The 14458-nt window shown below is 33.1% G+C and overlaps 1 protein-coding gene across 1 annotated transcript in view; it reads right to left on the reverse strand.

Annotated features, from left to right (window-relative positions):
- The window catches only part of CDH12 (cadherin 12), a 576725-nt gene extending 562694 nt beyond the window's left edge, over nt 1-14031 (reverse strand). The window contains exon 1 of the mRNA XM_064662078.1: nt 13951-14031. The gene's annotated coding sequence lies outside the window, so the exon portion shown is untranslated. The remainder of the gene's footprint in view (nt 1-13950) is intronic.
- Between the last annotated feature and the right edge of the window lie 427 nt (nt 14032-14458).

The following is a 14458-nucleotide window of genomic DNA, read 5'->3' on the forward strand; positions in this document are numbered from 1 at the left end:
CTTGTCAACCTGCAGGACAACCACAAATGTTGCTGAGTGTACCAAAGATCAGATTAATGGCTCTATTCTGGAGCTTATTTTTTCTGCCAAGAATGGCACACAATGAGAAATGGAAGGATATTATTGTTATTTCTTCTGTAAAGATATTTCTTTCTATGTATATATTTTTATCATTGGCATTCCATGAACCATAAGTTATATTATTGCAGAATATCTAACAGTTTAAATATACATTCATTTATAATACATAAACAAATCATGATTATATAAAATATATTCTAGAGTGAGAATTTTATGCTCTCCTGTCTGGTCACTGCAGTGTTAGATTATATAAGTACTTGTAATTTTGTATAGAGTTTGCTCAAGGCCAATGCAGGAAGAATGTCTTCTCCATTCATCTGCTGTCTAGACAGGCATACTTTTAAAGTTGTACAAGCTGTTTCTGGATTTCCCTGTTAAAGGCGGTAAAAACTTTGTTCCAAAAGAACTGCAATGAACTTCAATGACATTTATTGCAAGCATGACAATATTCCAAATATTTTCTGAAATTTTAATAGAATTTCACCAACACTAAAGGAGTTAGGTAAACGTTTAACTTTAAACAAGGTCTAACATGTGATGAAAAAAAGATTATTAAAAGGAGACAAAATAATGCTTTCATGTTTGTTTGTTGTTTTAGGTTTTTTTAAATTAGGCTTTTGTAGAATTTATGAATTTAACTCCAGCAAAACCAGGATATTTCCTTCTAGGACACATATTTCTGTAGTAACACTCTTTTTGAACTATTATTATGATGCATATTCAGATAACAGCCACTGTTAAAAAAAAAAAAAAAGACAGTACTTTTTTTATCCAGTACTTTTTTTAAATGACAATTTAAATACATGTAAATCTATGTATGATTAGGAGAAACCTTGTAAAAAAAATAAAATACTTTATGAGATTCTAAACCATGCTCATCTGTTAGTACCAAGCATATAGGCACAGGATGAGAAACACTAGGGTCTTAATCTACTCACATAAAAATGTCAAATTAAATCTCAGATATGAGCAGCAAGGCAAAAAAAAAAAAAAAAGATTTTATTTTGGTTTCCCCTAATTTGTAGCACTACCTAAGGGAAAAAAATACCTAACATTAGCAGGAGTCCAGAAAACAGTTATATAATCAAAACAGGTTTTATAACTGAAATATTGGTTACAGAAGTGTTGAGAAATCTCATTTATTTTCTTCATTTCTGTTGAAATGCAAATTGATCAGTCTCTTATTAACATATATTTATTTTGTTTGAACTATAAAACAATAATAATAAATTATGCAGTTTAAACCCTATATGTAACGACTGCTTATATTAAAAAAATCATCATTCTTTGTTTCTCCATCAACAGAACTGAAAACTCTTTAAATTTCCAGAATAAATGTATCACACATCCAGCTTCCAGTGATAATCAGGTTGTCAATAATGTCCTTCCTTACATCCATTTGACTGTAAATTTAATATAACATATACTGTGGCTTTCATCTAGCTTTAGCAGGCAAGTATTTAAATAGATATTCAGCAGGTTACTTTGGTAATTGTTTCAGGTAACATTAGGATCTAAGACTAACATCTTTTTTTTCCTCATGAAATAGAAAAGGAGTCTTCAGTCAATGCAGAAGTGATACTTTTGAATTTGAATTGGATTTGAATTAGCAAGTCCATTTTCTGACTCATCAACCAGGAAGTACATAGATTTAGTTACTCAAAGTTTTAACCCAATAGATCACAGAAGTTGCCTATTAAATCTCATAAAGAGACTTTCCACATGTGAACTTTTTCATATTAAAATTTTTCATATTTTCATTTTGAAATTTTTTCCCATATGTTATATTATATTTGAACCTCTTGTTTGACAGAGGAGTTATATGTATACAGAAAGGAAATTTCATCAGAGAAAGTACTGTGGAGGGAGAAATCTCAAGAGCTTTATTACATTCTGTGCATTTGATTTGCATGACTGTTAGCCCTTCCTTTAGACAGGTGAAATGAATTTTTTTATGGTTCATATGATTCACTGTTCACTGGGATAACTTCAAAAGAACCCTGAGACTAGCACAGTTAGTTAGAGCACAGTGCTAATAACACCAAGGTTGTGGGTTCAATCCCTATATGGGCCATTTACTTAAGAGCTGGACTTGGTGATCCTAGTGGGTCCCTTCCAACTCAGAATAAGCTGTAATTCTGTGAAGATCCTCTAGGAAAGTGTTAATTTGTTGTAATTTACCATTTACCTGGACTACTCCTGTCAGAGACATTAAAATTCAGCTTCAGTTCTACATACAGAGTTCTTGCCAACATCTCCAGAGATACCCGTATGAGGGAGCAGCCTGAGAAGAGCTATTCCTTTATTAAACCATACAGTTGGAGCATGAGTTGAACTTTGAGGAGGGAAGCCCAAAATCTTCCCAGGGAAACTGCATAGCATGGCTGTGCCTTGCTGTCCCTTCAATAGATCTAGCATAAAAAATAAAACAAAACAAAAAAGGAAAAAAATAATGCATTCAAGGCACTTAAAAACAGCGAGAGTGATGACCAAAGAAAATACTGTCATAGATGTGAGTTGTTCCACTGTAAGTAGCTCCATATGCCTTATCCACCTCAGGCTTCAAAACATTACAAAAACCACCAGAAGGTTTCTCCTCTGTAAGAAGAGTGTCATGTTTGAGAAGATTAATTCTAACTGTAATACTAACTACCTGACTTGTAGCACTGTAAAGCCTCAAAAAAAGGGCAACTCTCACAAGAACTTTTAAACTAGAAATAGCATAGACCACATATATAAATGCATACTTATGTGAATATCTACAGATCTAAAAAAAAATAAAATTAATATACACTTCAAACATGCTTCAAGCTTTATTTGCTCTCATACCAATGAAGGTAGATGAAGCTTGAACGATATTTTTATATACACGCAGATGTAGGAGGGAGCTGCAGTTTGCCTTAATTTAAGGTACAGCACCACCTGCTGATAGAATGCATCAGTATAGTAAGCACTGCTTTCATGTATTCTACTTCATTTCAGCTAATCTTTCTTAGAAGATTGTACTGTCTACAGATATTCTGGTAGTATGAGTAAGGTTAGGATGACATGTATAAATAGAGTCAGAATAGCTTTTGCCAAATAAAATTAATTATTTTGATTTGGATAGGACAGAATTAAGGTAGTGATCACACTCTTTTTGGTATGTGTATGAGATTTAATGTGATCTTCAGAATGATTAGCAGTACTGTAATTTAACTAATGAATGCAAAAATACAGTTCCAAGCTTAAATAAGATCTCATCAAAAGGAGAATTTTTAACACATTTTTGTATGGAAAGTAAATGAATGATTCTGTTGAAGTTTCTCTTATATTCTCTAAAAATAATGTTTGCAAAAATTTACTTCTTAAATTAATAAATGCAAAATCTTGCTATAACACGATATTCATCACTTCAGAATTATATCACTTTATTAAAATTATAATTTAAAATATATTAATTTCTGATGCAAATTGTATTCATAATAATACAAATTTCTTACCTTTTATGTAATAAGAATAAAATTTCACTTATATTCTTTATGTTAGCATTGTTGAAATGTCAGGTTATTATTTGGGTTGTGAGAGGTACAGCATGGGGATGAGCATTTTATTATATGTTGGCTTAGTGACTTCTAAAATGGGTCCCTGCCTCATTTTCATAACAGGACAGATAAGTAAAACCAATCATAATTAAAAAGTGCTCATCCCTATTAATCAAACTTTCCTAAAACATCTAAATCCAGTCTTCAGAGCAGCTTTATGAACCCTTACAGGTAAACCTAAAGAAAACACAGCCTTCCTCCCCCATTAAGTGTACTGGAACATCGCTTAACTTTTCAAACCTACTAGAAAGATGAAAACTCAATACACTGATAAACCAGAAGCTAGGCAAGTGACATCTGTGAATTAATATCAGATTTTGTTATTTTAATTTTTCAAGCTCCTATCTAAAATAGGTAAATTCAGCTAATTTTGCCAGGTTCTCGCAAGAAGTGAAACTCCCTCTATGGAGCACTGACAGAGTACCTGATAACCCCAAAGCTTCCAAGGGCTTTTTAGAGGAGCCCAGAAAATTTCCATTTCTTTTGTTGTTGTATTTCAGCTATATCTTTTCATAGTGCCCTCTTGTTTTGCTAGTCACTTAAGATTTCTGCCATCTTCACTATCAGCAAATGTAATAAACCCCACTGGAGTTGCAAGTACTGTATTCTTAGTGCATGTGCTCAGTGTGAGAGAGAATTGGCAGGATACAAGCTGACCTGTGCCAACACTATTATTAATTCTTCAGGTACTGTTAGCAGCTTCAGGCTACAGAAAAATAATTTACTTAGAAAAGCAATAGGGACTTTTGTAAGCCCTTACAAGGTGAACAGCCATTTTTAGCTCTAAATACAGACAGACAGTGGTCTCCAGGTAATAAAGCACATAAATCTCAAAATAGTGCTCTGTTAGTGTATATTTTGTGAAATTATATTTATTACTATGAGTATTTTAAAATCTGCTTGTTAGGAAACTGCTAATTTTTATTGCCAGATTTTGTCTTCCCTGGAAACTGATGTCTGCTCTAAAGAACTTCCTGGATTTTGCAACCAAATAGAATTTCAGAACCTGTGGAGATACCATCCATACAACAATTTTAAATTTGCACCTTTTCTTGTGGTTTAGAAATAAGACAGCTGTGAATGAGACATGCTTGTAAAGTGAAACAACAACTAAGCCAGAATTAATCACAGGAAATCCATGTAGAATTCAACAAATAATTTTGGCTGAGTAAAACAGGATAAATATAACAATATCAAATATCATTGCTTTAGATGTTCAGAACAAAATCTTTCAGCTCAAAATGTTTGCTTTTCCAATTAACCATTGAGTTTTTATTCAATAATTTCACAATGAAGTACAACGTTTATTGAAAGGAACGTCATATTGAAAGGAACTGATACTTGTATTAATCCCAAATTACTCTGGATTTCTACAGTTCAGATACGTAACCAGATTATATTATTCATATAGGTTTATTCGTAATCAGAATTCTCTAGATGTAGGTATTTGAAATGTCTACTTGTCTAGTGTCACTGCATTGTATGATTATGATACTAAGTTTAACTCTGTAAATGGACATTAATTGATGACATTTTGAAAGAAAGACGCTAGCCAAGAAACTAGACTCAGTGGGAATAAAGGCAAGAGAAGAAATGGAGTTTCAATGAGGCATTATAAAGTCTAAGATATTTGGAGATTCATATTAAAAACAGTGTTTTGTTTCTGGTTAACAAGTCAGACCAAAACATGGTTTAGGCAGATATGCTGTCGGTTAATCAAGATTTTTTACCTGTATCTGGGTTCGAATTATTAACTGCAACTAGCAACAGTTTTTCTGAGGAGATGAGCATACTAATAGGGCTGGAGTCATCAGATTACTAGAAAAATGCACAAAAAGACGTGTCTGTTTTTTGGTTTTTTTTCCCCTAGAGCACATATTGAGGAAAAAAACATGAGTCTTCACTTTATTCCAGTTCAGACTCTTTTCCATTTAAACAGCAGCTCTATTGAGCCATGAATGTGGCTACCACAAGCTGTATACAAAATTGGACCACTGGCACATTCAAAAGATGGGTTTGAACACTATTTCATGGATACTGAATGTTCTGGACCTTTTTCTTTTGCTAGTTTTGTATGGCTGTTTTAATGCAGCTTGTTTTTTCTATGTACCTGGTTATAGCAATGGAAGATCAATAGCTGATAACAAAGAGACCAAACCAGATCATCTGAATGTAAAACACAATGTACCCCATAGCAGACACTGACTTCACAGATGGAAAACTGCAGAAATCTCAGATTCTCAAGAGCTTCAGTCTTGTCTGAGAGAACTCACCACTTGTATGTGGGAACAGCTGAGAGACCTCTAGTGCACGTCTGAGAGACAAACTTGATCTTTATGACAAAAGAATTTGATGATTAGTGAAAAATCTTTAATTTAGTTTCATATCTATAGACAATCAATGCAGAGACTTGAGGATAAAAATGTAGTAGCTTAAGCAGGTAGTTGTGCTACAAATGAGTTTTGTATATATTTAAAATCCCGTGCATTTCAGAATTTAATGAAAGCCTGTAAATTAAGATTTTTTTATAAGTTTTACTGATGAAAATATAAAATAGAAAGCAACCAGTAATCTTGTTTTCATTGATCAAATAGTATACTATAGTCCAATAAAAATGACATGTTTTAACAGTAAGCTTCACCTAGTATTACAAAGGGAAAAGAAACATATTTGTGGAAAATTTAATGATAAGGGTATGTGTTAAAAATAAGGAAGATTTATTTATGATTTTACACTGGATAAATTTCCATGTTTTCTGGTTTCCTTGGGTCTTTATATAGAGAAAATCAGTATGTGTCGCTATGTCTCAAATATGAAAGAGCTATAACATGGTCAAAAAAGGTGTGTGGGGAAACATGTTTTCTTAAGGTTTTGAACTTATTTTCCAGTGAAAGACATGTTAAAATACATTTGGAGCCCCTCTAAAATTTGGATGGCAATCCAAAATAACAGTAATCTCCAAAGTTTCCAGGAATCATTTTCAGCATTTTGGCTACTGTTTGAAAACAAAAAAGAAAAGCAAAAACCTTTTTCTGTCTATAAACAAGAACCTTTTCAAAAGATGTAGGTCAGGATTCAGCCTCTCTAGTTAAATCCCTGTGCTTGTATAATTGGTTCTTCTCCCAGTACTGAGCTGTTAATTAAATCTCAGTAGTAATCAACTACTCAGTATGGATTTTTCGTATAGATGGTTTCATCTACCAAATTCTGTTTGTGCTTGTTTGTCTGTAGCAACTCTGAAGTTCTCCCCATTTTTGATCATGTTTTCTTTTTTTTTTTTTTTACTATCTGATAGAGAAGAAAAAACATCTGGATGTTCCATCCTTCATACTACATAGTGATTCTTAGAACTAGTTCTTTCTTGAATAAAAACCTGTCTTTTTTATAGTCACTGTTACTTTTAGAAAACAAGATTAGTCCCATAACCACCTTCATGCTAATCACAATTTCAGAGTCTGCATCTTTACCAGAAAAAAAAAAAAGACAAAAAGCATTTTTGCACTACAGCAACATCTATTGGATTATAAAGTCATCTTCGATTTTTTTCTACTGCTATTTTCTTGTCTCTTTAGACTTTTTTTTTTTTTTTTTTTTTTTTCAGTTTACATCTACAGGAAGACAACTGTGACTCTGGAATATCAGTTGCTTCACAACTAAGGAAACTCTTCCATGAAAATTATCCACAACACTAGTTTGCAAAGTCCATTAAAAAAAGAGTGCCAAAATAATGAAATAGTCACATTCAGATCTATGAAATCTAGTTGTGCATTTTAATACATTCTAAGTATTCCAGAAGAAATCCTCCTGATCCTATGTATTATTGAAAAGCAGAAGTGGGAGGCAGACACCCTGAATCTTGCATTCTTTTCTGGGTAGCTTTGTTATCTTTAGTCAAGTCTTTGTTGGTGTTCTACAAACTGTGATTCTAGGCCTTTTTCAAATGACACATTCTTCCCTCAGCATTTTGTACGTATGTACACTGGCCCTGAACAACTATAAATTGCACTAGGAATAATGCTTTAAAAGCAGGACCTTCAAAACAGCAAAAAAAAATAAGTGACAGTGACTTGTTGGCAAATATATTTCAAAGCATACAACTGGACTGCAAGAATTCATGTTAACTTGTCAAAAATACATTAATTTTTTCTTTCTTAAACTCAGCAATTTTACCACTCTTCGGACATTAAAAACTGCTCACAGAGAAACTGCATTTTATTAATTCTATTTTTTTGCTGGATAAGCAAACTGCTAAGAACTATCCTTCTTGGAAGTTGCCTATTGGTTCGATTCACCTTAACTTCAGAGCCAGGCTTGACTAGGAATGTTTCTTTGAGTGTGAACTTTGACTCTCTTTTTGGTTTTGGTTGGCTGGTTTGAGGATATTTTTGGATTGTTCTGGTTTTTGTTAATTGATAGGAAACAAGTGATACAAGCTAAGAAATGAAGTAAGTGATTTTTTGCTCCTTTATGGGCTAAACCGTCTGTGCTGACAACCTAGTGGCCCTTACTATGCTAATTTAAGGGGATCTATTCTGGTCCCAAGGAAGGAATCCCTGCCTGTGGATTGACCATCCGAGGCATGTTTCCAAGCTTTATCCTCTGTCTCTTTCACATGAAAAGGCTGCCCTCATGAGTTCATGAGAGGCTGCTATAGAGTATAAGCAAAAGCCCAGTAAAGTGGGGACCACTATAAGATTCACTGCAGACGTACACTCTGGGTCCAAACCACACCAGTGATAGAGCAACACCTAAAGATTCCTGTAGAACAGCAACTGGAATGAGACTGAATACAAACTGCTTCCACCCAAGCATTGTCCACCGTATTTGGGTTAGCATTTTTGTTTGCTACATTTCAGATTTCCAGTTTCCGAAAATCAGAAAGTTATTTTACAGTTTGATTTTCATTTTATTTACATAATGTGGTCCTATATAATAAGTGCATAACTCACTCCTACATAATAAGTATAGACGAAATACGTCAAAAATCTTACAAAATTTAACTGTGTAAAAAGATGGAAAATATTAAAACAATATCATGTACCACAAGAAAAAATCATAGTAGCTACTGTACGGAATGCATAATTATGATTTTTTTTTAATATTTTTTTTTCAGGGGTAGAATGCACAAAAGTTTTTTTTAATATCATGTTCTTCTTTGAATCATGTTTAGATTTTTTTACTATCTGTAATAAATCTGATTCTAAAAATGTAGCTCCTACAGTCACATAGATATGTTGGTCAAACAGTACTTTACCAATTCTTACCATTTTAAAATGGAATGAAAACTTATGCTAGAAAAAGAAAATACTAAGGCTAACAAAATTGTGTTATATGTCTAATCACCTGAGATTTAGGCCCATTAATATATTCTTTGGAAACCAACAATTTTTGCTTAGGACTGATAGTGGTACAATGTTGGAAATATATCTTACTATCAAATCATCCTTCTCTGGCTTGTGAAGAAAACAGTTAATTTCAGAGTGATTCCTACCATGCTTCTATATTTATCACAGCAGGACAAGCAAAGCTGATGCAAAGGGAAACCTTGCCTTCTGGTAGTTTCAGAAAAGAGATCAAGTCACATGACAACCTCTAATAAATTATGCCTTCAGGTTACAGCTGTTGCATTATTTTGTCACAGTAGTAAAAAAGCCAGTGTTTTGATAGCAATTATTGAGCAAATCCTTCAGAGCAAGAACAGGTTTTCTCTTATAGCTTATCTAGAGACAACTTGTCTATCTTTTGACAAGTGTTACATATGTCTGTATTTTCCACCCAAACAAAGGTGGACACTTAATTTCTTCCATTCTTTGAAATCCTTTAAATTTTGAAACACCATCTCTGTTTAGGAAAAATTCAGCAAAAAGAACCTAAACTATTGTAGATTGATCTACATCCTACTGTAATTTTGCAGTAATATTCCTCTTCTGTTCACACAAATTCCTTCCCCAAAATTTGCATGTAATTTTCTTTAATAATAAATTCCAGATCATAGAATCATAGAAGATTTTGGTTTGGAAGGGACCTTTAAAGGTCATGTAGTTCAATACCTCTACAACAAGCAGGGATGTCTTCTACTAGATCAGGTTGCTCAGAGCCCCCATTCAAACTTAATAGAATGATTTTATCTAATGGGATCATGATGAACTCATGTTACCATGTTTGGTGTAATTTATTTGTAATTGCTAATTGGCATTTAAGATATCTGAAGCAGGATATGTTTTTTTTTCTTTTTTGTTTGGTTGATGGGGTTTTCCCCTCTATGTTTGTACATAGCAAATATCTGTAAATTAATAATTAAAAAACTAAACTTGTGCAACTGTCTAAATTTTCAAGAAACATGATACGAAATATTTTTTTATGCAAATCAAATGCCTTTTACAGAGCTCTGTTTAAAATTCCTTTTTAATATGAACCTTTAGAGAATGTTTAAAAATGCATTTTCTGAGATTTTTCTGTCCTCTGTTGTCTCTTAAACAAAGTAAATATTTAATCAAGATACCAGGGGAGAAAGCCACCTGGGCACCATAGGCTATTACATATCATAAAATGTTAAGTGGCAATATTTAAGTAGGGAAAAAAGTTTTATTTCTACCATGGGATATTAACACTTTCCATCTTTCTTACCTTTGGTCATGTTTCCAAACTACATTTGCTCTTCAAAACTTGACTGTTATTGCAGAAGAAAGTTAAGAAGCACTGTGACACTGATTCAGTATAAATATCTGTAAATTCTGAAATGCATTAAAGATCTATTACTTCTTACCATCTCAACCTCAGTATCAGCTATCAGCCACTTATAAAGAAAATAACAGCAATATGGATTAGATGTCAGTTGGCAAAATTCTAAAGTCTACAGCAGTTTTCTGTGGGTGAAATGATTCAATCTTTCAAGTGAGTGGTTCTTAGTCCTTGAGAGAGAAGATGTTTTAGGAAGTAGATACTAACTGATGAAGTATGGACTTCAGGCAATAGTTTCATTGAATATATTTTTCAAACAAAGACATTAGGATAAAAAAATCTTTGACACTTCTGACAACCACTAAATATACTTCCTTAAGCTATAAAGCTCTTGGGATGGTGTAAAACCTATCAGCTTTTTTCTCTCTTCCAAGTTATTAAAGGAACTTGTGTATACAATCTGTTTGCCTCAAAATAAGACTCAGAGTAAGACACAACGAATACTAATAAAATATATCCAAAACTGATATTTCCAGCTCCAAAATAGTCTTATTGACCAGTATTAAATGACTGTGTTATTAATAATTTTATTTCTTTTTCTTTCAAGACAAATTGAAGTTCTGAAAAATGTTACAGGCATCTGCCTTGTTCTTCCCGCTATCATGTTTCTGTTTCTTTCTAGAATACAGAACCACTGGATTTTTATACTCCAATTTTTTTTCCCTATTAAATTTTCCAAGAGTTATAGGTGCTTTGAGAGTGACTGAATAAATAATAAAGACATTAATTTATGTACTTTGGCTGAAATTATGTTGCCATGCAGACCTAAGGTAGATACGTTCTCCCGTAAGGCTTTAATTAAAGTAATTTAATAATATTGTGACATTTAAAATGACACATTAAAATCAATATATAACAGCTGACAAATTTATTTGTTAAAGATAGTATTCTCACCACTCTGAGTGATATTTGAGCAATATCACTGTACTATCTTGGTAGAGTCTGAAACTTGACTATTGTCCCTCTAAAACCTATCTAAAAGAAGGAAAAAACCTCCTTATGTTGTTATCACAAGTTCTACTCCAAAATTAACATAAAGATAGGCTCATTTTCAATCTATTTTAGCTAAAATTACTATTCTAATATGTGCCTCATCTAATAACACTAATATAAATGAGTTTTCCCATCTATTTGCTGTGTTTTCACCAATACACATTGGTGCCCAGAGCCCAGGTCTTATGAGGAGTGGCTGAGGGAGCTGAGGTTCTTAAGCCTGGAGAAAATGAGACTCGGGACCTTATTACTCTCCACAACTACCTGAAAAGAGGTTGTAGCAAGGGGAGAGGTCAATCTTTTCTGCCAGGTAACAAGTGATAGAACAAGAGGAAATGGCCTCAAGTTCCACCAGTGAAGGTTTAGATTAGATATCAGGAAATATTTCTTCATAGAAATAGTAGTCAGGCTTTGGAACAGGCTGCCCAGGGAAGCGTTTGAGTCACCATCCCTGGAAGTGTCAAAAGGTGTGTGGATGTGGCATCTGGGGACACGGACTAGTGGTGAACATGGCAGTGCTGGGCTAATGATTGGACTAGATGATCTGAGAGGTCTTTTACAACTTTAGTGATTCTATGATTCTATGTAAGTTATTTAAAACCTATATATTAATGCTGATTTAACAAAAGTGCATCATATAAACACTGAGAGCCAAACAAATATTTTAATTTTGCTTCTTTGAACAAAGTGAAAATTAAATCCTTTCATATTGCAACTATTGAGATAACCTGTTAATTTTGTCTCAATTACTAGGACTGTAAAGATGGAACTTAAGGAAAACTAAAACTAATGCATATCGGAAAAAAGACCACAACCACTGGGAGCACCTACTTGAAACAAGAAAAGATCAGTATTACAGTGAAAGAAAAACATTCTTAAAAAAGTAAAAAAGAAAAGCTGCTGAAGAAAATAACAAAAATCAAAAAGACTGGAGCATTCATGAAACAGATTACAAGGATCTTTTATGCTGATAAATCAGTAGTCTGAAAAATAAATGAATAGGTAGATCTTGAGCGGGAAAAAGTTAAAATGTTCATTCAAATGATAATATTCAAAAAAATTGAATCGAGTAGTTGAGGCAACTTTCACACTACAACTTACCAATCTTACTCATGACACAATACGTGATACCATGATATTGCTATCTTTCTAAAAATTTTTGCAATGAGCTAGAAAGACACTTCCAAATGTCAAACAAAAACTGGGGGAGACACAACCTAATGGTACACTTGCAGAAGGAATGAAACACAGGGGAAGATTGTGCCTATACCCTGAGAATCATTAATTTTTTCTTGAAGAACTTTGGTCTTCCATCTTCCTCTCAACTCACTTCTGAATATTTAACTGGAACGTTTTTAGGTTGGCAAAATTTAAGAAGTCAGGCTTACTATTCTAATGTATTAGTGAAAGACAATTTTTCAACTCATTAAAATGCTGATAATCTTCTAAAAGCCCTTAATTATCTTTTCAATTATTTCAACAACAAACATGACAGTTTCTGAGCTGCATATAAAGGTATTTCTTCAAAAATCACTTGTTTTTAAAAAGCCAAGTACCCATCTACCATGCTGGAGGTGGGTAGGTGATAAGTGAAAATTTCTATATATATTTTCATTTAAATGAATAAGTTTTATGTGTCTGCCCCAGACTGGAACATTGCTATAAGTCTCTCTTCAACGGGAACATTGTATTGAAAGAAAGTATAACTCCTCATCTTTATTCTTAGTCCAAGTTCTGTCAGCAGATAGGATTTAGTTTAGAGAATTTTTTCATAAGAAATTATTTCCTGAATTTCTTTCATCACATAGCTTTTTAATTAGATCTTATGCTAGTAAACATTCTTAATCTCTCACTTGGCATTGCTCAGGCTGATAATGGCCATGTTATACTGAGATTAAAATGTTTGAAAAATTGTTTTGACTTGTTGGTTGGGTTTTTTTTTAAACAATCTTCAGGCTGAAAAAACCCTTAGGCAATGCCTTAAGAAACATGGGCTGCTTCCTGATTTTATTTTTTTTTTCTTTTATTTATTTTCCTTCAGTTTTAAAGATACATAAACTTAATAAATTCCCTCAGTACATGAGCAATGGAAAAAATACAGTTGTTAGTAGCAGTCCTTGAATCCTAACAGAAAAGTCAATTTGCAGGACTTGATTAACAAAAACAGATATTCCAAACAAAAATTACTTCAAACTTCCCTTCCTTACTTGTTCATACACCACACTGTGAAATAATATATTGTTTGTATAAACAACCCAGAGTGGCAGTAGAACCAGGGTCTACCAAAATAAGGAGGAACAAATTGCACACTAAGTGATTTATTATTGAAGAAGTTTTCCTTATCTCTGATTTCAATTGAATAAAAAACCTCTAAATAGTACTTATATCTGACTTCATTTTCTTTATTAATTTCTAGTGCAAATCTGTAAACATTCATTGTTATAGCAAAAGCTGTCTTTTATTTCATTTATAAATCCATTAATTTAAAAGCTGTCTAAAGCTCTTAATGATTAGTTACGGCTAGTTGAACAGGAGCAAAAAAACAACTCACCACTACTCTTCAGTTTTGAATCATGTTGCTTTTCATTTATCAGCAAACTGTCAGGAGAGCACAGGAGAGCACACGGTCCTGTTCAGAGACCACTACTCACTCCATTGAGCTTGATGTTGTATGAACAGAAAATGAAAATGGTCTTAAAGGAAATTTAAACAATGAATTATTGTACTAGAGAAAGCACACACCAATCACTTAGACTATTAGCAACTTCATATAGCAATACATGACAGGAAAAACTTAAGGAGACCTTTAAAGAGAAATAATTGAAAAATGCTCATGCATTTGTAGGTAGGCTGATGGGCAGCTGTAGAAAAAGCTTGCTTTACGGTACAAAGAAAGGGAGCCAGTGAATGGTTGGACAGAGAAGAATTAAGTGATTAATTTAACTGATTGCAAAATGATATGTTATCAGCACTCAATGGACAGACATGAAGCAAGATTACATTTGTCTACATGAGAGATGAACTTGTAAAAGTGATTGATACATAAGCTGATATCTTGG

Source organism: Pseudopipra pipra, chromosome 1, assembly GCF_036250125.1.
Source record: "Pseudopipra pipra isolate bDixPip1 chromosome 1, bDixPip1.hap1, whole genome shotgun sequence".
In the NCBI taxonomy this organism is placed as follows: Eukaryota; Metazoa; Chordata; class Aves; order Passeriformes; family Pipridae; genus Pseudopipra; species Pseudopipra pipra.